Here is a 22,007-nt window from a genome sequence, read left to right as displayed (position 1 = left end):
ACCTATGAATGACCACATGAGCATCAAAAGGTGCCATATTCAGTTATGTCGCATCCAGTTAAATCACAAAGTTGGAAGAAACTTCAAAGGTCATCAGGACCAACCCCCTGCCGACAGAGAAAATCCAGTGCTTTTGCCCACATTCAAAAAGCTCCTCAAAGAACACAAAGCGAAAGAAGGCTAACCGGAGCCACAACAATCTTCCCTTTTAAAAGTGGGATCATTTCCAGTGGGGCAGCCAGCATGTTACGTCTGTTGCAGCAAAAACAGCTAAGAGTCTTGTGTTCCACCTTACAGCAGCCTTCCCTGATGCTGTGGCCTCCAGATGTGATGACAACACTCCCATGATCCCCTAGTCAGCTATGCAGGCTGGGGGATTATGGGAGTTGTAGTCTAACACATCTGTAGGGCGCCAAGTCAGAAAAGGCTTCCTTAAAGACGAACAGATTATGTCATAAATCCTTGTGGACTAGAGTCCGCCTTACACCGAGTCAGACCATCGGTCCATCTAGGCCAGTAGTGTCGACACTGACTGGCAGCAGCTCTTCGGGGTTTCAGGCAGGAGTTTTTCCAGCCCTACCTGGAGATACTGAGGACTGAACCAGAGATCTTCTGCGTGCCAAGCATGTGCTCTACCACTGAGTAGAGTGGAAGAGATTCTCATCAGTTACTGTTGTTCTCAAAAGTCATCCTCTGGCATCTCCCTTGAAAAGCAGGAAAAGGGCTTACAGTAAACGATGGAGGCAGGGCCTGCTGGGAACTGCCTCAGAGGCAAGGAAGCAGCTTGCATTCAGATCTGTTCCACGCATGTGTCATTTGGAAGCAGACTACAGAAGTTAGGAAGCATAGCAGAATGCTGTTTGTCGACATCTGAATTGGATCTTTTTTTGACAGAGAGGACTTTCAAGCAATCTGGTCTAATTTTATTAAGTTGTTTGCTTTATAATGATATATTTTTATAATATTTTTCTTTCTCTTTTTAATTTTTATTCATATACTAGATATTGGGTTTGTAGCCTTTGTTAATTTAGATTAATTGTCATCCAATAGTTGTCATGCGCTAAAGTTGATATTTGCATTTAGTTTCCCCCCTTTGAATCGTTTTTCCTGTGTGGTAGATTGTGTGTGTGTGTGTGTGTATATATATATATATATATACACACACACACACACACTTTAAGAATGCTATTTGTATGTTCCAGTCTACCTATTCCCAAGGGTAAATAATCAAATAAAATACAAAAAAACTCTCATTTCCACTTCAAAAAAAGGAAAGAAAAAAGGCCAGGTTTGGGGGTTGGATTCTCTTCTGCCCAGGAGTAGAAAGTGAAAGAAGTTTGTACTGTGGATCAGGAAATGCTTTTGATTCCCCATTAGGGAATAGATTGTGAGGAACAGAAACACATTGCCTCAATCTGGAAGAAAGGTGTTTTGTCATGAAAGCAAAAGCACCACAAAGAAAAGCTGGAGTGGAGGGGCAGTACTGAAGAAATTAGAGAACTAGGACTTGCCATGGTTTGAAAAAGCCTAACACTAGTGACAAGTTTCACCAGTGACCACACAGAGGGAATCCCCCATGACACAAGAAACTCACCCCCTAGATATACAGTGGGAGGAAATGTGAATGTTATGCAAAAAATTCACATTTTGTTAGTCATCAGAAACTACAAGGAACTCAGGGATTGCATCTTAGGGGCCTTCTATCAACATCCCCCCTCCCCCACCCACTCCAATCACTTGCCGAAAAACACAGGGAAAGATGAAGTGTGGGACACCAGGCAAAGTTTCTGAACCAATTAGCCAAGGTACTCGACAGCATGAATGCTTGCACAAATCAGAATGGAACACAGCAACACAGCCTTGGATCTGCAACAAAAGCAGAAGTGGAAGAGAAAATGCAATTCACCATATGTATACACAGCGCTTCCTTTGTATGCACATGCACTCCACCACAGGGCTGGACAGACTGAGATCCACTGGTAGATCTCTGGGTGATTCGCGATAGATCGCCATGAATTTCTGACTCCCAATTATTTTTAACAACAGAAACTAAAAAGCTTAGCCATCCAGGTGGAAGAAAAAAGCGTGGATTTTTGTGTGAAAGGGCTTGTGAGGATGGTTCTGGCGTTGATCACAAATTACTGGACTGAGCATATGCTAAAAAGCACCCTGGTCCTTAATTCTTAGCATATGTTTGCCCATCTGAGCCACTATTTTGCACCTGGTGGACTTCAAGGTGGTACTGGAAGTCTCCCCCACTCCCACTACCCTTCCTCCACAATTATAAGTTATTTTATATTATAGTACAGGAAGGCCTGGCGTGCTATGGTCCATGGGGTCACGAAGAGTCGGACACGACTGAACGACTGAACAACAACAACACACAATTAAAAATAACCAGTGGTAATAACTATTACCACTGTGTTCTACTTGTGATCTCCTCTCCAGTAGATCATATGTTGAACATGGTGGGCTAGGGAGACCTGTGATATAATCCGTCAATCCTTTTTGCTGTGCCCTTGTCCAATTAACACACACACACACACACAGCCAAGGAGAGCACTTTGAAGGATGGCTGATTTATATTCAGCGATGACTGCTGAGCATGGAAAGTTGGAAAGCAGGGACTTTAAAAGAAAAAAAGGAAGCCAGACACACCGAGAAGCAAATGGAAGTACTAGCTAATGCTGTGTCAAACATTTCTCCCATGTTTTTTTCGACCACTCTCATTCAATTTGATAGAAGAGAAATTGTTTTCGAAAAGGAATTCAGTGGTGAAGAAACTTGGGAGAAATTCCCATGGATTGGGGTTGAGTTTCTTGGACTTACCTTGCTGAGGAGTGAGCACAAGTGACCTGTTTTTCATTGTACAATCATCTCTCTGGCAGCCTGTAGCCTCCTCAGCTTCCTGCACTTCAACTAAAACCCAGTTTAAGGCACCATGAGGTAATTCCTCCCATGGGGCTTTTTCAGATCAGGAGGTGCAGGCAGCCTGGGAGGGTATCAGTGATTACGTAAGCTCAGAAATATCACAAAAATACATTATGAAACTTCTTGAAAGAGGGAGAACAAGGGAAGCCTCTTTCAAGGGGGGACAAAACTTTCAGGAAATTGGAGGACAGATTTTGGTGGAGCACTAACTCCACTTCATCCCTAGAGCTGGACCCAACACTGCCCCCACCTGCATTGGGTGGATGCAAACTCTTGGCCGGCCTGTCAAGACAGCTGATGCTGTTCCAGCACTAAAAACCCCAACCCCTTTACCAAAAGAGAAAGAAGCTGTGCTACAAGCCCTGCCAATGGGGAGCCCTACGTGGGAGAAACAGTGGAGAATTTCTCCTCCCTCCTGGAGAAATTCGGTGAACTTGTCCCCCAAATTTCTCTGCAAACATGGAAGGTGAAGAATTTCAAGAGGCCATTTGCGCACAGCTCCAGTACTACCCTATGCAATCCTGACATATGGAATACATTGGCCACACATCCCTTCTGGGAACGTTTCCTGTGCACATGGCTGGGCTTTGGTTCAACTCAAACGTTTTTTCATCGGCTTCGCAAGCTATTGGGCGGGGAGGAGGAAGCAAAACCCAACCTCCAAAGCAGGTGCTGGGAGAGTTACAGCAAAGAAATGAAAACCAAAACCTTTGCTTCTCCTGTCTATTGGGTGTTTCCTCCACATGAAAACACCCCTGACTGGAATGGGTGAACTTTGGCAGTCACCGCCTCTCAACCTCACCGTGTTCTGATGAGAAGAGTTAACACACAACTCTGAGCTTCTTGGAGAAAGCAGCAAATAATACAGACTAACAAATAATAAAAATGTCACCTGACAGTGCCGCAAACCTGTTGGTAAATCTCTACATGGACATCCAGCAAAGAAAAAGCAGCAAGAACAGCATTCTGGTGGCTCTGGGATTGCCCTGACATCAAGCGCAGCAGTTCTGACTTTTTTTTGGACACAGTTGCAAGGTCACTGGAGACCACATTTATTTTATTTTTCAATCTGCATATCTTCCTTTTGTTTATAAAATAAAAATTCAACATGGCATGCAGACAAGTTTTACTAAAAACCAGGAAAAAAGGCCTATCATTGATAACAAGCATTTCTCTGACACACATGGAATTTGAGACACCAAGATGGCACTCATGCTGGAATCTGCCACCGAAAGCAAAAGCTTCACACTGGCCCTGTTCAGACGTACGGCAGCAAATCGTGGATTAATGAAGAACTAACCGTAGGTTAACTGTGGGTTGTTTAACCCACGAATAACCCATAGTGTCCGGGTGCCCATGTCACAAAGCAACCTCTGATTGGGGCGATTCAAGGTTATGTAAAACAGCAGTAGCACGCAGCAGGCATGTTATATCCAAACCAGGTCATTCTTTCAAGGTAAAGCCAACCCTGGAATAAAGATACACCTTGGGATACCCTCAGGAAGAAGCTTAGTGAGCACCGTGCATTAAAAACTGTGCGAGAAACATTCCAGGTCTCTCTTTGCTGTTGCAGTGCAGAGCTTGCAGTCTAATTCCAAGCCCTTCCTATACTCTTTGGCAATGTGGCATAATTAGTTTAAAAACACATACCCAAATTTATATATAAATATGTTGATATACTTACCTGGAATAATTTATTATGCTCCTATTAGTCACAGAGCTGCTCAAAGAGCCCTACAAGACACTGTGTCATATTATCAGGATTCCCTTTTCCCCGGGCTGAGAACTCCAATAGCCAAATCAACACTCAGACAAGAGGCCGCATTCCCAAGACTTTAATTCCATTTACCCTAATGAGGCATACAGATGCAAATTGCTAGGGACTCACAGATCACAAAAGAAACAGCCTTCAGGGAGTTCAAAGGGAAACTACAAAAGTTGATCTTCCTTTGGGAAAAAGGCAGCAAGCTCTCTTAACTTAAGGGGTGGGCGGGGAAGATCTCCCCCTCTCCCGTGACACCTCTAGGCGCAGCTGTTGATGCTGAGCCAATCGGGAAGAGCGCCAAAGTTCAGCCCCTGCGTTTTCCCGCTTGTGCCTGTGTCTGCCTCTTGCGTCTGCCTCTTGCGTCTAAGAGTTCAGGTTGTTCTTCCCTCGCCTCCTCCTGTTCGCTATCACTCCCAGGGATGTGGGGGGGGGGCTCTCCGTGCAGCTGTGCCTCTGAAGCCTGGGAAAGTTCCTCCCCCAACATGTTGCAGCTCTTCCTCAGAATCTGAGCTACTCTGACACTTTATATGCTCAGAGGCAACCCTGACACTTATTTCAGGAAATAGAAAATACAAAACGTCTGAAATATACCTACAGAAAATGTTAAGGAAATAGTTGTAAAATACTACAGGATTCTGAGATGTCAACAAGCACAGCTCATCCTATCTCAAGCCCACCATCAGAGCACTAGGGACTAGAAACTAGGGGTTGGATCCAAGATCTGCAAAAGGAAGAGCTTCTGTGAGGGGAAGGGCTTTGCTCATGGAAGGTTCCTCTGCCCTATTTGGGGGGCTGTCCTCCTTACCATGGCTCACCCCATTCAGCAGGATCTCCTGACTGGCTGCGTTCGGATGATCAGAGCGGGGGAAGAAGCAAGAGTACAACTGCGAATAACTGGTTAAAAAAAAATTTTTTTTTTTTAAAGGGGGCCATATGCGAAAAAAAATGCCCAGCCCCATTTTTGCACAAAAAAAGGTGGGGAAAGGGTTCCAACCATGATTGGGATCACAATCAGAGTGGGGATGGGGATATTGGGCGAAGCTGGCTGGAGGACCAAGGGGAAAGGGAAGGGAAATAATCTACGCCAACCCCGATCATCTGTCAGGTGCACCGAACGTGCCACTGTGGGTTGTTCGTAAAACAACCCACAGTGCGTAGCTTGTCGTCCATTGTGGGTTGACATATCATGCAAACGCGCCCTCTGCGTAACCATTTTCAGGGAGCGGGGGGGGGGCTGCTGTGGGAAGGAGAGGGCAGGGGACTTCACTTCCGCTTGCACAGTTGCTCCAGTGTAAATCTGGATCCAACCCTAGCTCTGTTAAATGAAAGCTGAGATTATCATGAATGTGAACTCTGTACCCAGTGCCAAATTTACATGCAGCTCCTGATCCTAAAAAAGCAAGTTTAGGCGGGGTTTGTAATTCTCTGGTCATTTGCATCCAGGGTGGTTTTAAAAAGAAATCTAATCGTTGAAAATTGATGAAAATTATTTCTTCAAGCTAACCAGAAAGCAAGTTCCCAATGGTTTTTGGACTATGGTAGTTGCCATTAAGGAAAGGAAAGGAAGTCAGGTGGCTGGAACAGAACTGCTGATATCTGAGGTGGAAGATGCATTCATTCCCAGACAGAGCTGATCCAGAGCCAATGGATAAATGTTAGGCCGACAATGTTTAATCATATCCTATACACACTTACTTGGAAGCAAGTCTCATTGATCCCAACGGGGCTTACTTTTGAGTAGACACATATCGGATTGCTCAGTTATTTGGTTAGATTAAAAAAGTGCCTCCAATTAATCAGGAGCAGACCTTTTCCTTTCATTTAATTATTATTAATGCAGGCACTTCCAAAATATGCAGGTGGCTGGCACCATCACAGAAGAGGCATGTGCTCACCCTCCTTCACAGGATGGAACACCTCATCCATGATGAGGTCTGTCATGGTATGTGCATTCCATACATTTACTAAACATGCTTTCCCCCCCTTCATTTATAAAGAAATACATGGAGATTTAATTGACTGATTCAGCCTTCCCCAGACCAATGCTCTCTAGAGCATTGTGTCAGACTACAACTCCCACCATCCCCAGCCAACACAATCATGCTGGCTGAGGAGATGGGAGTTGTAGTCCAACATATCTGGAGAGCACCAGGCTGGGTAAGGCTGCATTAGGGGAGCAGTTCTAAACTTCTGTGGATGTTTGACATGGTAGACCTCATACAAGGAGGGAAATCAGCTGCAGAGGTACTTCATAGATACCCACAGAAAGCCCCACAGGTAGGGGGGCCATAATTGGGGCATGCCAGGGTTGACCAAAGATCCACAGAATCCTAGTCCTCCTTGTTCCCCTGAGATTCCCCCCCCCAAAAAAAATGGTTTGACAACTACATCAGCCTTGGAATGGGTATGAAGCACAGAATAGTAGGGCTGGAAGGGGCCTATAAGACCATCAAGTCCAATCCCCTGCTCAGTGCAGGAGTCCAAGTCAAAGCATCCCTGGCAGATGGCTGTGGGTAATCCCCCCTCCCCACTGGTGTCAATGGGAGGATTTTAAAAAAAAAAACAATCCAGAAAACACAGGAAAAGCGCCCCCTCCCCACTTCTTACCTGGCTGGACACAGGAAGCGGTGGAGCGCGATGCCCAGAGGAGCGCGATGCCCAACTCTAAGTTAGTCATGCTTAAGTTGATTTCAGTGAGACTGAAGTTAGCTACGCCTAATTTGTCCCATGGATTTCAAAGCAGTCTTCACCAACCTGCTGCCCTCCAGATGTTTTGAACTACAACTCCCATCAGCCCCAAACAGCTTGGCCAATGGTCAGGAATCCTGCGAGTTTGCACCAGGCACCAGGATGGGGAAGCCTGCACTAAACCATAACTATCTTAGTCTGGATCCAGCCTGTATGTTTTAGGCTGCAATCCTATAGCACTTTACCTTGAACTCAATGGGATTTGCTTCAAAGACGAAGTTTAGGATTGCATTGTGATTGATTACTCACATGACAGCCAGTATTAGAATACTTCAGCATTCTCTGGCACTGTTTCTAACATGTTGGTCTTGCTTCCTACTATTTCGGCCCCACACTAATTATGCATTTCCTGTACACAGACACACCTTCTCTTCTCAGGATTGGTGGGTTGTATTTTATATTCAGCATAGCATAGGATTTTTTTTATAACCACAAACTCTGCACAGAAACAGCTGAGCATAGCTACAGACATCAGTAACTTCACTTTGGGATGGATGTGTGCGCGCATCTTGAAACATCACTATGGGATTGCACAACAGCCACGAATTGTGTGAGAAAACTAGATAAAGCTGATGCACAAGCCTATATAAGACAACTCTTGTTTGCCTGCCAGCATGGAAAAACGGCTGCATCAACTGTTTTGGGGGTACCAGCAACATTCTGGCACCCTAAAACACAGACAAGGCCATCAGGGATTTAAAACATGGAGATCAACACCATATTTGGTTGAACCTCAGCTGCCTGGACCTGGAAACATAACCAGACAACATGGCCAATGGGGGCATTTTTAGTTGCCAAACGTGCAAAAAGTGTAAGCCCCCACCAAACCATGAGAGGTGATTTGGCATATATGAGGTGAGAATATCTGGGAAAAATTTGTTTGGGGTAGATTCTTGGAGCTGTACACAGACTAGATCCCACTTGGACCATGCAAGGGCGCAGTGTTAATTATGGGAATTTGGGCTATAGGCCAGGAATGTGTTTTGTACATATACTTTTCATCTTTTGTTTGTTTATTTATATGTACAATGTTTTATTATTTATTTTTAAGCATGTGTGTATCTATATAAAAGGGTGAGAGGAATAAGTAAACAGGTGGAAGACAGAGGAAGAGGGGAAAATAGGGATTGTTTGCTAATTTTTTTTTTAAATATTTCAATAAAATGTTAATAATAAAAAATGAAAATGGAAGAAAAGTTCCAACAGTGGAGGAAGGTGCATGCGTGTGTGTGGCATTGCACAGTCCTTGTCTGAACAATTTGGGGAGTGTGGGAAGGGTAGTGCAGTACTGTGATAAAAATTAGTACCTCTTTTAGATAGTCCTAAGTTTCACTCCGTGATTTGGTTCACCATGGTGGCTTGCTAACCCCACCATGCCATGCCGGTCACATGCCAGCCGTATTTCCCTAATTACCCTCACTGCTGCAGCTTGCCATGTCGTCCGAACCTGTGGCTTGTTTCAGCTACCCTCAAATAACCTATGGCTTATTTCCCTCACTGTGATCATGCGAACTGGCCCATTGCTCATCTAGCCCAATATTGTCAGCGCTGACTGGCAGTGGCTCTCCAGGATTTCAGGCAGCAGTTTTTCCTGCCCTACCGGGAGCTATGGCTCCTCTCTCTAATTAGAATAATAACTGGAGCAGGATACAACATGTGCTGTGGACCATGCAACCTATTTGCACTGGAAAATCAAGCAGGAAAAACAAACACAGCCTCGGGTGGGATAAACACACATTTTTTTATGCATGCAGAAATGTTTGGGTTTTAATGCATTTTAAACTGTTTTCTCTCAAAAGACAGAGCCACCAGAACAAACAAAAATCGTGAGTGCCGTACAGTCTCTCCAAGTCTACAAACATTTTAGAGGTTAAAAACCTTGAAGATCCCAAGTTTACTGTGATCGATCCATCTGTAAGGAACAGAAGCAGAACAGGAGAGGTGTTGGATCGAGAGCAAGGGCAGAAAGCATCATCATAAAGACATATGAAAAACTTCTGTTTTAAAGACTGGACAATCCTAGCAAACTTTAGAACTGAACAATAAAATAAAGCAACTCATAACAGTAATGTTTGAGGTTTATGCAGCCGTTTTTCCATGCTGGCAGGCAAAGAAGAGTTGTTGGCAGGCAAAGAGAAGAGGGCTGTTTCTTGCATTTCTTGCTTGTAGGCTTCCCAGAAGCATCTGGTTAGCCACTGGTTGCTGGGCTGGAGATAATTCTCACCAAAACAATAAATGTGTGTCTGGATTGTACAACTTCAGACTGAACCTGGGGGTTCTCACGACTGAAGCTCCTCAATACAAAAATAAACACACACCCCCTGCACTTAAAAATCTAGCATGTCAGGGAGAAGAGGCTAGGCTACACTTCTCACTGATATGCTTGCTTTCTATCTGGAGGGATTTTCATTTTATTTTTGTATGAAGGAGCACATGAGGTCCACCACCAATCACAGTCTAGGGTAGCGAGACTGCAGCCCTCCATATGTTTTTGGACTTCAATTGCCATCAGCCCCAACGAGCATGGCCAATGGTCAGGTTTGATAGAACCCGTTGTCCAGCACCACTTGGTGGGCCATGGGTTCCCCACCCCTGTTCTATACACAGGCTGATCACCTCCGTGAAAACTAGGGCCTAGATGTGGAGGCAGGTAATCTGTCGCCATGGGTAACCTTCGGCCTAATTTCATGTGGGGTGGCACAAGACACTGGATGGCATGCATGCACACACACACACACACACACACACACAGATGGGATGGCAAAGAAAGAGAGGGAGAAGCATGCACTCTGAAGTCCTGCACTGCTGCAAATTTCACCCAATCTTGGCTCTGGGTCCATCCACCATTGCTTCTGGCTCTGCTCACCATCAGCTGCAGCTCTCAGTGGACTTTCCGGGGGGGGGGGGGAGGATGGTTTCCCACCTCTGCCCTAGTTGGACCCTTGTTCTAACCCAATAAGGCAGTCCTTGTGTTATCCTCTCTCACCATCATACGCAGCACCAGAAACGAGCCCTGGCTCTAACCGTCCACAGAACCACATCACCTCAGATTTTTCATGAAGCCTGTCAACACGCAATCATACCAATTAAAGACTGTTTGAGGTGCCTCACTCACTAGTCCTCTCAAACAGAAGTGCAGGGGTACAGCTTGGGTTTGAACACGAAATATTTAATTGGATCCTGAACATCTGAATGCGAAACATATAATTGCACACAAATGCTTGTTCCAATGCCTGATGCTTCAAAGTAGATAGAACACGGCCTTGCATTTTGATTTATTCATTTAAAACAGGCTTCCCCAACCTAGTGCGCTCCAGATGTGCTCTATACTACAATTCTCTGGTATTGTACTATACTACATCCACCCCGGGCCCGGGAAGGTTAATATATCCCATCTTTCTATCACTACCCCTAAAAATGTTCAAGGTGGCTAAGAACAACCCATAAAATAGCAACACGGGACAAAAAGAACAGATAAAAACCATTTTTTAAAACCAACCATTTAGGGCGCAATCCTATGCATGTTGACAAAAAAAGGTCCTACAACTCCCAGCATGCCCCAGCCAGAAGGCTGGCTGGGGCATGCTGGGAGTTGTAGGATGTCTTTTCTGTCTAAAAATGAATAGGATCGCACTTTAGATTGATATGCCAAGGAAATTAAAATCATCATACCTCCAGCCAAATGCCTCTTGGAAAAGTCTTCATGCAACTGCAAGAGGCAGGGAGACAGCTCTCTTTAGCTAGGTTGGAGGTTAGGATGGGGAACAGAAAATCCCCTCCCTCCAGTTTCCCATCCGAGATACCAGAGGTTGTCTAGTCGTAACAGGGCCTCTGCTAATTATCTTAATGAGTGAGTAGGCAGTTGTTCAGACATCTTGGCCCCAAACCATGGCTGGTTGCAATTCTTCCTTCCCTTGAAAAAAAGATGTGGGGTTCAAACTGATATGAAAACTTGAAATGTAGAATTGCATCCTGAACATATGCATGAAGTTTCATTGCAGTATCTCACTGTTCAGCAGATTTATCATGTTACAGACAAACAATCAGATTAATGCTTTTGGTTTACCCCAAAAGGCCTCACTTCATTTGGCCAATAACTCCTACGCACTAAAGCCACATCTCTAAGCCCTCATCAGAAATCCTGACTTCCAAGCAGGTCCAGATTTTAATAACTAGTTGACTCCATGAGATTTCAAAATGTGTTCCTAACAGAACCAGATTTAATGTGTTAGAATGTTTTCTAAGTCAAAGAAATGGTCTGCTCGCCATTTACCATGGGGGTGCACTGGAAGCAAAATTGTTCTGCAGGCATGACCTTTAATGTGTTTTAACTTGTTCCATGCAGCCAGGGCTTCCTGCGGGATCATGATTGATTACGCTTACAAAATTGCTGTCCAGATCTTTATAACCAAAGTCCTAAATAAGATGTTGCTCATTGACACCTTGCCTCTATAAAGCCTGAGCAGAGACAAACATAGCATTGTGGTTTTGACACTGTGGATGCCAGCTGGGAGAACAGCAACAACAGCCAACCGGGAATCATAAAATCGACTTACTGAAAAAGGGGGCAGAGGGGGCTGTTCTCAGCAAACAGCTGACTTTATATCCCTGATTGTTTTAGGCTACGCCAGCCGCCATCACAGAGGTCACGGTGCTGGAGCTGCCATATTACTGCCTCTTTTAAGTGCCTAGATCAGTTGGAAGCTACCAACAGAACATTCCGTTTCTTTGCAAGATCTCAGCCCTTATTGTCTTTTCCTGCAATTTACCTGCAATTTCCTGAAACCTTTCAGATGTTGGTGGTCTCCAACTGCCATCAGTCCCAATCATCATTAGGTATGATGCGAGTTGAAGTCTAACAACATCTTGAGGGCTACAGGTTCCTCATCCCTGGAGGTCTTGAAGGATGCTACAAAAGCAAGCATTTTAATTTAGGAGGGGGGGGGTAATCAACTTCCCAACCACAAATCTTTTTAGAAAGCCATTCTTCCTATACAGGTGCCCCAATGACAGATAAAAGAACAGAAAACCTGCTTATACAATTCACAGCCGAAAGCAGTACGTCCTCTCTATCATAAGAACATAAGCCAAGAGCCCTGGGGAATCAGACCAAGGGTCCGTCTAGTCCAGCATTCTGTTCACACAGTGGCTGGCCAGCTACCCATGGGAAACCTACAAGCAGGACTTGAGTGCAACAGCACCCTCCTGCCCATGTCCCCCCAAAACTGGTGTACATAAATGGGAGTTGGTGTCTAACAACACCTTGAGGGCTACAGATTCCCCATCCCCAGAGGTCCTGAAGGTCATGTTACCTGACAATACTGGGACTTAAGAAATCTGAATACTCAGGTGAAGGACTACATTCTTAACTCCTGCTGGAAGGGTCTCAAGAGAATTTGGGGTTTTGCAATCTTAGAAGCAGTCACACCCCTCCCCCCACCCCCACAAGCCTAGCAGGGCAGTCCAAGCCCGGGAGTGTCAGTGGAAACAAACTTATCTCAAAAAGTGGAATAGCAAAGGCTTATCTTTTAAAGCAGAAAGGTAAACATCAATGGATGTTTCAAGGTCTCGCCAGATTGTAGCCCTTTGGACCACCCAGTCTTGCAGGGGAGCTTTCTGCACCATAATGCAACCCTCCACGCCCCCTCCCCCATGACCTGTCGAGACAGTTGAGCAAACAGAAGCTTCCTGTCACCTCGCTGGCTCTGCACCAGCACCCAATTTAGCCAGCAGCATCACGAGCCACAGAGAAGGGTCGACCTTCCGTGACATCACAGGGGCAAGGATGGAATCTCCACAGGCCTTTGGCAGGCAAGCCACAACACACACATATATATATATATATTAAAAAATCCCATTTCTTCCTGGGCACTGAGCAGAGAGACACTGTGTTTGGACTGCCACCTAAAACAAGCTGTACCAGGAGAAAAACAACCAACGCCAAACTCAGGGGCTTCTCATTTCTTAGTTTTCAGCGACACGGATAACCTCAGCAGCTGCGCACGGCAACGAGGCCACGACTGATGCCAAACAGCCGCCTACATGCGCTGCCACCCATGACCCTTCCCTGTTGCATGGGAAGAGAGCCAACAGCAAGGCCGAAAGACAAGGCACCCCAGCTCCCACCCGCTAGCTCTGCACAGGAGAGGTGTGGGGCAGCGCCAGCTGCATTCGCACAGCCCAGGCTTGCGCTGCCCTACACCCTCCCCAGACTACAGCTTTCCCCAACCTGGGGCCCTCCAGACGTGATGGACTACAACTCCCAGCAACTCCCTGACTGGCTGGGGGATAGCTGGGAGTTGTGGTCCAACCCGTCTGGAGGGGCCCTGAGGCGGGGAAAGCTGCTCTAGCAGTCACGCGTCCCATTGCTCGACAAGGAGCGAGGGCTTCCACTGCTTTGCGCCAGCCAGCCGGTCGGCCTCCAAGCCCCCCCCGCCTCCCCGAGCGCTCATCATCTCCGCGGGCCCGCGGAGTTCCCAGTACGCCGGAGCAATAACCCACGGAGGAGGCGCGCGCACAGACGCAGCCTTTGAGGTTGCAGAGCACCGCCGGGGCCACGATCCGGATCCTTCCTCCACCACCAGACCAGCGACCCGAAGCCAGTCGGAGGACGCGTCGCCCCCTCCCCTAAATCCCTCCTTGGCAGACTCGCAGGACCCACTTGCAGAGCTCACCACCCCCACCCCCCGAGCAGGAGCAAACACAGGAACTCCCTTCTGACAGCCGCGAATAAACCCAAAGTCCTACAACCCACCCAACCCCAAAACCAGCCATGCACGAGCCCTTCTCCGGGAGCTCCCGACCCCGTCCGATTTAGGCTCTTTCCCCACCGCTTTAGGGCGCAATCCTATGCCAGGTTAGCCAGAAAAAAAAGCCCCACAACTCCCAACATGCCCCGGCCAGCAAAGCTCCCACCGCTTTAGGGCGCAATCCTATGCCGGGTTAGACAGGAAAAAAAGCCCTACAATTCCCAGCATTCCCCAGGCAGCAAAGCTCCCACCGATTTAGGGCGCAATCCTATGCCGGGTTAGACAGGAAAAAAGCCCAACAACTCCCAGCATTCCCCAGGCAGCTTTGCTTTGATGGCTGGGGGATGCTGGGGGTTGTAGGGCTTTTTTTCTGCCTAACCCCGCATAGGATCGCGCCCTTGGTCCTTGACTCCTAAGAATAAGGGGCAGGTGCTGTGCCAGGGCGCAACGCCTGCTTGCTCGGGATCGGGACGCCCTTGCCATTGCATCGCGCTCTGCACATGCTCAGAGGCACGCACGCCTCTCATGGAGGCTGAGCCCTGGCACTCAAGGTGAGGCCGAGAGCTCGGCTCTGCCCGCGCCCCGCCTACCTTGCAGACCCCCGGCGTCCCTTGCCCGCCGCTGGGGCCGATTCGGTCTCTTCCCGTCGCCGCTCGCTCCTCGCCTTGCCCCAGCTGCTTGGCCCCGCCCCGCTGCAGCAGCATCGACATCCTCCGCCCTCGACCAATCGCCCGCGAGCTCTGCGGCTCCGCCGCCAGGGGTCGCCTCCAGCAACCAATCAGCGCGCGCCGCTGCTTTCGTTCTTCGTCGGGCTGTTCCGTGCTCGGCTTCCTCCTCCCTCTGCTCTGCTGGAAAGCCAGCTGAGTTCCGGGCAGCGTGTGACGTCGGCACCGCCGCTGTTGCCTTTGTCTAAGGGAGGGGGGAGGAGGAGCGGAAGGTGGATTCAATTCTGGTGCTCCTAATGGATGGTGGCCCATGTCAGTCCTACGTAGAGTAGACCCATTGAAATGGATGGGACGTAGGGTAGTCATGACTGAAGTCCCCATTCATTTTGATGGATCTACTCTAAACAGGACTAACATGGGATTATTATTATTATATTTATTTCATAGAATCATAGAACAGTAGGGTTGGAAGGGGCCTACAAGACCATCGAGTCCAACCCCCTGCTCACTGCAAGAATCCAGGGTATTTATACCCTGCCTTTTTCCCAGTACTGGATGCAACTGGAGGGCTGCTGCAGAGGGAGAGGGGCGTGTAGGACTTTATAGTGGGGATCCTGAGGGATGGTGGTAGGATATGGGGGGGCTTTGGTGGGTCCCCCAGATCTCAACTCTCCCCAAAGAGGCCGAATCCTCCCTCCTGCATTGCTTGGCAAAAGAGGACGAGCCCTCCACACCTGTGCTCTCTCCTGGTGGCACACCAGTGAAGACTGGGACCAGTAGCCCCGAGAGAGAGAGAGAGAGAGAGAGAGAGAGAGAGATTGATTGATTGTGAAAGGAAGAAGCACAAGCAGCTGCTGCAGCTGCCTACTCACAGTGGAAGGATTGGGCAATTGATGGGCTGACAGGAGCTTAATCTAGACAAGACAGAGGTGCTCCTGGTTAGTCGAAAGGCAGATTAGGGAATGGGGATTCAAGGTGTACTGGATGGGGTTATATTTCCTCTTAAAATCCATGTCTGTCTGTATTTATTATTGGTGAATAAATATGATACACAGGGTCTTAAGCAGGAATGGAATAGGGAGCTGGATCGTTCCATTTTGCCTAATCAATGGATCGCCACCTTGGTGTCCGTATCTGATGTGTTTATGCATCTCAGGTTGCATCTTATCCAGCCAAACCTTTTGTCCCATGTCTATGGGATGCTGCAACAACTCTTTAATAATAAGGGTAATTCTTTTCCTGCATTGAGCAGGGGTTGGACTCAATAGTCTTGTAGGCTCCTTTCAACCCTACAATTCTATGATTTGTCTAACTCACTCATTGTTGGAGGTGTAATGCAGCTAATGCTTCTTTTAAGCATATGTGCTGGCAATGCCTAGTAGTTGCTCCTTTTGGAGAGGGGGTCATTATATGGATAAATTTTGTATTGGAGCACTCCTGAATATTTACTGATGTACATGCTCTTTTAAATTATCTACCTGCTTCCTGAAAGTTAACGCACGGTCAGTTCAAATGGATTCTTCATGCCGTTCTGACAGCTAAAAGACTGATGTTGCAACACTGGAAGGAAAAATGCTCACCTCCTATAATTAATTAAGATCTTACAACGGTTTCAACATTTGAACTGGTGGTATACAGACGTCACCTGCAAATGGATATTTACCTGGATGTTTGGTCTGCTGTTGTTGAAGTTTATGTATAGCTCTTAGAAACCTGTATACACACACACACACACACACATACACACACACACACATACATTTAATATGTATGCATTGAAACTGATATATTTAAATCTATGCAGCCACATTTTTCTTTTATTGAAATTTTATAATAAAATATACGTTTAAACTATGCCCCCTTAAGACTCAGACTCGCAATTTTGGTGTAATCCTGGACTCAGCCCTGAACCTGAATGCCCAGGTTTCGGTGGTGGCCAGGAGTATGTTTGTGCAGCTGAGGATTGTGCACCAACTGTCATGCATGCCTTAGTTACATACCCTTTGGACTATTTTAACACACGTTTTCTGGGGCGGCCTCTGAAAACTGTTCAGGAACTTCATTTGGTCCAGAATGCTATGGCCAGATTGTTAATTGGGACTGATTACAGGGAGCATGTGGTCTGTTCCCAGTCTGTTTCCAGGCACAGTTCAAAGGGCTGGTTATGACCTATATGGCTTGGGACCAGAAAGACTGGACTGCCTTCCCCCTTACAAACCTGCCCCAGTTTTATGATCTTTGGGAGAAGCCCTTCTTTCGGTACCACCACTTTCAGAGGTACGGTTGGGGGCATCGCGAGAGGGGGACTTCACAGTGGTTGCTCCCAGGCAGTGGAATTCCCTGCAGAGGGAGGCTAGATTTGTTCCCCCTCTGCTGTCCTTCTGCGAGCAGTCAATACATTTTCATTCAAGTAGGCCTTTGGCATGTAAGTCGATCTGGTGGGTTTGGTGCTGTTTTATTCTGTAATTGTGTTTTTAATGTATATGTTTTAGTATTGTTTCAGTCAAGTTTATTGTATCTTATTTTTTTAGTTCCTATGATTATAAGCCCCCCGAGTGCCATTTTTTGGGTAGAAAGATGGGATACAAATCAAATAAAGAGCCATTGCCAATTGCTCGCTTTCCCTCTTACTTTCGGAAGCTCTGCTCCAGGGATGGGGAATGGGTGGCCCTCCAGATGTTGTTGGACCAACTCCCATCAGTCCTAGCCAGCATAGGCATGCATGAGGGATGATGGGAGCTGCAGTCCAACTATATCTAGGGGGCCACACATTCATCATCCCCATTCTTCTAGTTTGCTTGCCCTCTCTCTGGGAGTCCCTGGGCCCAGTCCCTGCCACTGTGCCACCCTGAAGAAATGCAAGTGGGCGAGGAGAAGGAGGCTGCTTTTGGCAAGAACTGCTACCCCTGCCCACTTGAATGCCTTATGCCCGCGCTCCTGAGAGTGAGCAAGAGGGCAAGTGGGCAGAGATGGCTGTTCCTATAGGGAGCTGCTGCTGCTGCACTCTTTGCTCAGTCACCCTGGGCAGCCCTGCTGCCCAGCCCAATCCTCCCCACTACACTGCCCAGAGAAAGAGGGTGCATGAGTGAATGGGCAGAGGTGGCAGTTCTTTCTCTCTGGACGGTGTGGCAGGGCCCAAGCTTCCCTGCTGCATGGCCTAGAGAGAGAGAGGATGAGCCAGCAAGAGGTTGCCTTCTGTCGCTCACGTGTTCTTTCTGGGTTGTGCTCTGGGTTCAGTCTTCACCACACTTCCCAAAGACGGGGGGTGAGCAAGCAGGCAGGGGAAGCTACCATCTCCTCTTGCTCACTCACTCACCTGCTTTTCCTCTCTGAGCAGCACAGCAAGGCAAATGTCTACCCCTGTGCCTCCCCAAGAGAGAGGGCAGACAAGCGAGCGGATATGCGCTTTGCAAGCAACTAGCCAGCGGGTCTCTCAGTGGCCAGTTTTTCTCCTTCCCCTCCCTGGCAGTCCGATGCCTTCAAGCAAGTGGGGATGAGAGGGGTTGGGGTTCAGAATGGTTCAGGGGACTCCAGAGCAGAGGAGTTCATTTCTACCTCCCCGCACCACCTTATCCCACGTTCACTGGCATTTCTGTCTGGGAAGTCTTTGTCTGGCTGCTACCTCTCCCTTTTCCAGCTAAAAGTATTGGTGGAAGGATATCCCTGGAAGTCTTCTTGGAATGTTCTATCTGTGTTGCTTATTGATTTAGTTTTATAAAATTGTGAGTGGGTGTTGCAGCCAAATATTGTGCTGTGGAGAGTTCCTGTTCAGTGAGCCAGCCACTTACACATACACACACAGACGTGCACTTATACACACACCCCACTGTGGCAACTGAGCACGTTTGGTCCTGATTGAGCTGTTCTAGTTTTTTTTCTACTTCTGCAAACCTTGGGGTTCCCCAAGCATTGTGATAATACTTCCCTTTTATTTCTCAGTAGCCCTGTTTTGATTATATAGCCATCATAACTCAGAACCTGAGTTTGCTATGAGTAGGTTTCTATTATGACTTTTTAAAATGCCTTTGGTGGTATGCCACTGGAATGGCAGATGGAAAAGCAGGATGCAAGTGTTTTAAATAACCATTATGCTTTCCCCTTTGGGAAGTGAGCTACTGGCAGCTGATCTGTGCCGTCTGCCCTCCACAGTCTTGGGCCCCATCTACGTCAGGCTTTTACTCCAGGGCGGCTGCAAGTTGAAGTCCTTCAGGACAGACGACGTAGTTACTACTTCACGGCCATCCGTGGTTTTCTCCCGGAAAATGCGGATTTCCAAGGAGGCATTTTGCTGCGGTGTTTTTCGTCTGCTGCGGATTTCCCCACGGTTGCAAGCCGCCTGTCCCTTCCCCAAACCGACTTCGCATTTTGCAGTGGGCATGTTGTAGGTGTGTGTAGTGCTTGCGTCACTCCGTGATGCCCCTTTATTCTCCCGGCCCTTCACAGCTGCGCAGCTACAGAGGCACAGAGAGGCATTTTCGTTTATGTAATTACACTTTTGCACATTTTTGCAGCTTCGTATCTTCGCAGTGGTTGCTTTTGGACTCAGTGCCCAAGGGCCGGGGGGGTCTTAGGGGAGGACCAACTTTGCTCCAGCCACCATTTAGGAGTGATAGGTAGGCACGTACTGCTCACACTTGTGAGTGCGAACCATCAAGAGAGTCTCAGGCTGGGGAGCTGACAAACAGATGGTGTGGAAATGAAGGAGCACAGAACACCCACTTTTTACCTAACGAGGGATGGAGCAACACAGCAGAACCCCTAAAAGCAGACAGCCAGTGTGGTGTAGTGGCGAGAGCGGTGGACTGGGAGCCAGGAGATCCAGGTTCTAGTCCCCACTCGGCCATGGAAGCTCACTGGGTGACTTTGAGCCAGTCACAGACTCTCAACCCAACCCACCTCACGGGGTTGTTGTTGTGAGGATAAAATGGAGAGGAGGGGGATTATGTACGCCACGTTGGGTTCCTTGCAAGAGGAAAAATGGTGGGATATAAATGTAATAAATAAATAAATAAATAAATAAATAGAAAACAGCCACTGACGTGTCACACCCCAACGCTCACGGGACTGCACAGTTGTGCATTTAAGTATAATGGCAAAAAAAAGGGCATGGCGGAATCTGTTAGGGAAGCCTGCAGTAAATCGCAAATATATCCCTGCAGAAGCTAATTCAAAGCTGAAATGCTGCGTAGTTGCGACAGGGTGAGGGGCGAAAGCGGTGCCATGTAGACAGGGCCTTGGTGGGAGCTGCTGCATCTCAGCAGCATGGGTCCATGCTTGGTACCTGACAGTGGTCCTAGGAAGGGATGGATGCTACTTGTGCACAGGTAGTGTCTACACTAGAAGGAAAAAGTTATTTGATCTGGATTAAGGAGACCCATGTAGCAATGTTAACCCAAATATAAAGGCTCCATGTTGGAAAACATACTTTAATAATCTGGGTTCTGTTTGTTGTACTAATTTCCTTTCTGTTTGTGTTTTATAAAACTCACTTGATTAACTTGCAAATTTATCCTTTTTCATTGATGATTTCTGGAAACCACCTTGTTACACATAATGGCACTTTTCTAACAAGATGCAAAAACACATCTTTCTGTAGAATGGGAAACATACATTGCCAGGATGTATATTTAAAATTACAAGGGTCCATCTTCCGCTTTCTGTATGCCATTAACAACATTCACACATGCACACAATAGCATGAGAAGCTGGATTGTGTGAAAATGGTATTTGTCCCATTTCAGAGATGGGGAAACTGAGTGCATTTGTTTGAACAGCGTTCAACAAGCATATATATGCAAGTAAGCAAAATCTCATGGTGCTCAGCTTACTTAGACATGGTGCACTGGGGATACTGTGATCACTTTTCACCAAGGCCTTGTTCTAACCAAGGTGGCAACCAGTCTCTGGGACGTACCTGTTTAAACTGTAGGTGGGGACTCACTGGATTAAAGATTCCTCTAAACAAAACTTCCCTCCATTCTGGAAACTAAATGCTTCAGCTTTCTCCTTGATGTGCTAGTTTTCTATGCCCTGGGATTATTATTTTTTGTATGGAAGAGTCCTATCTGTAGCCTGATGTAATACAGCCCAGATACAGCTTTACTGCGAGGCAAAGTGGATGAGATGCTAGGATAGGAGTGGGGAACCTCAGGCCTGGAGTCCTATCCATACAGCCCGCCCAGGGTTCCTCAGATGGTCCTTTCCCCTTCCCCAGGCCTCCTCCTCTTTTCCCAAAGCACCAGTCACTTTCACTTGGTAGTTTCCCAGCTTTGTGCAGTTTTTCCCCATTCTAAAAGGCTGAAATGCCTCTCCTAAAGCTGACTTACTGGCAGAAAGAGCTTTAAATTAAAATACGCTGGTGTTTTCCTGTATTTTTGGACCCACCCCCTTTGTGTTTAGCCCCACCCACTCTGAAAGCTTTTCTGAAACTGAATTTGGCCCTTAGGCTGAACAATTCTCCACCCCTGTGCCAGGAGATCCATGATCTCTTTCTCTCTCTTTTTAGTTCAAAGCAGCTATGACGGGATGCCTGAACTGCATCAGGGGAATGATAGTGGGGGAGGAAGCATTTAACCCTTGCCACAGTGCTGTTTTCCAACTCTCCATCACCCCATACCTGAGAACTAAAGGTGCTGTGGATGAATCCCCAGTACATTAACAGCAAGGTACCATCAGTGACCCTGTCCAGGACAAGCACGCCGTTCTTACCTGTGGGATTGAGGGCCTAACCACAGCTGATGTTAAATGCTTTTATTTTGAAGGAAAAGGGGCCCACTGGTGTGGAAAGGCAGAATGGCATTTGCTTAGCCTTTCCCCTGCCCTTCAGAGGAGGCTGAAAAAGAGCAAAGGAAAGAGACCCCCAAGCCAGGAAGCCCTTGGAACCTCCGGGCCCAGGCCTATTTCAATGTTGGTGGACTGCACCCCACAGAATCACACAGACTCCGCCTCCCCCCAAAGTACACATTTTATTCGAACAAAGCCTTTCCACTGAGCTCTCTCGGGCTGTGGCCTCTCTTTCCTCAAGCCTGAAGCACTGGATGTTGCCCTTAACTTCTTCTTGGTTCCTCCCATGAAGCAGAACCCACTCAGGCCAAATCCAGCAGTTCTTTCATGTTGTTACAAGCACCACCTCCTCTGAAGTTTGCTGCT

The 22,007-nt window shown here is 47.2% G+C and overlaps 1 protein-coding gene across 8 annotated transcripts in view; it reads right to left on the bottom strand.

Annotated features, from left to right (window-relative positions):
- Positions 1 to 14,865, bottom strand: part of STAT3 (signal transducer and activator of transcription 3) — a 54,972-nt gene extending 40,107 nt beyond the window's left edge. For 4 of the 8 annotated variants that reach the window (XM_084804681.1, XM_084804685.1, XM_084804679.1 and 1 more), the window contains exon 1: positions 14,784 to 14,865. The gene's annotated coding sequence lies outside the window, so the exon portion shown is untranslated. Of the gene's footprint in view, positions 1 to 1,741; positions 1,867 to 11,116; positions 11,358 to 14,783 lie in introns of those variants that run through there. The other 4 variants (XM_084804680.1, XM_084804684.1, XM_084804686.1 and 1 more) reach the window with 3 other exon arrangements.
- Positions 14,866 to 22,007: the final 7,142 nt, after the last annotated feature.

This window comes from Heloderma suspectum, chromosome 6 (assembly GCF_057233095.1).
Source record: "Heloderma suspectum isolate Gila_16-S chromosome 6, 16-S_ref, whole genome shotgun sequence".
NCBI lineage: Eukaryota > Metazoa > Chordata > Lepidosauria > Squamata > Helodermatidae > Heloderma > Heloderma suspectum.
Note: the sequence above shows the minus strand (reverse complement) of the source record. Positions and strands in the feature narration are given on the sequence as shown.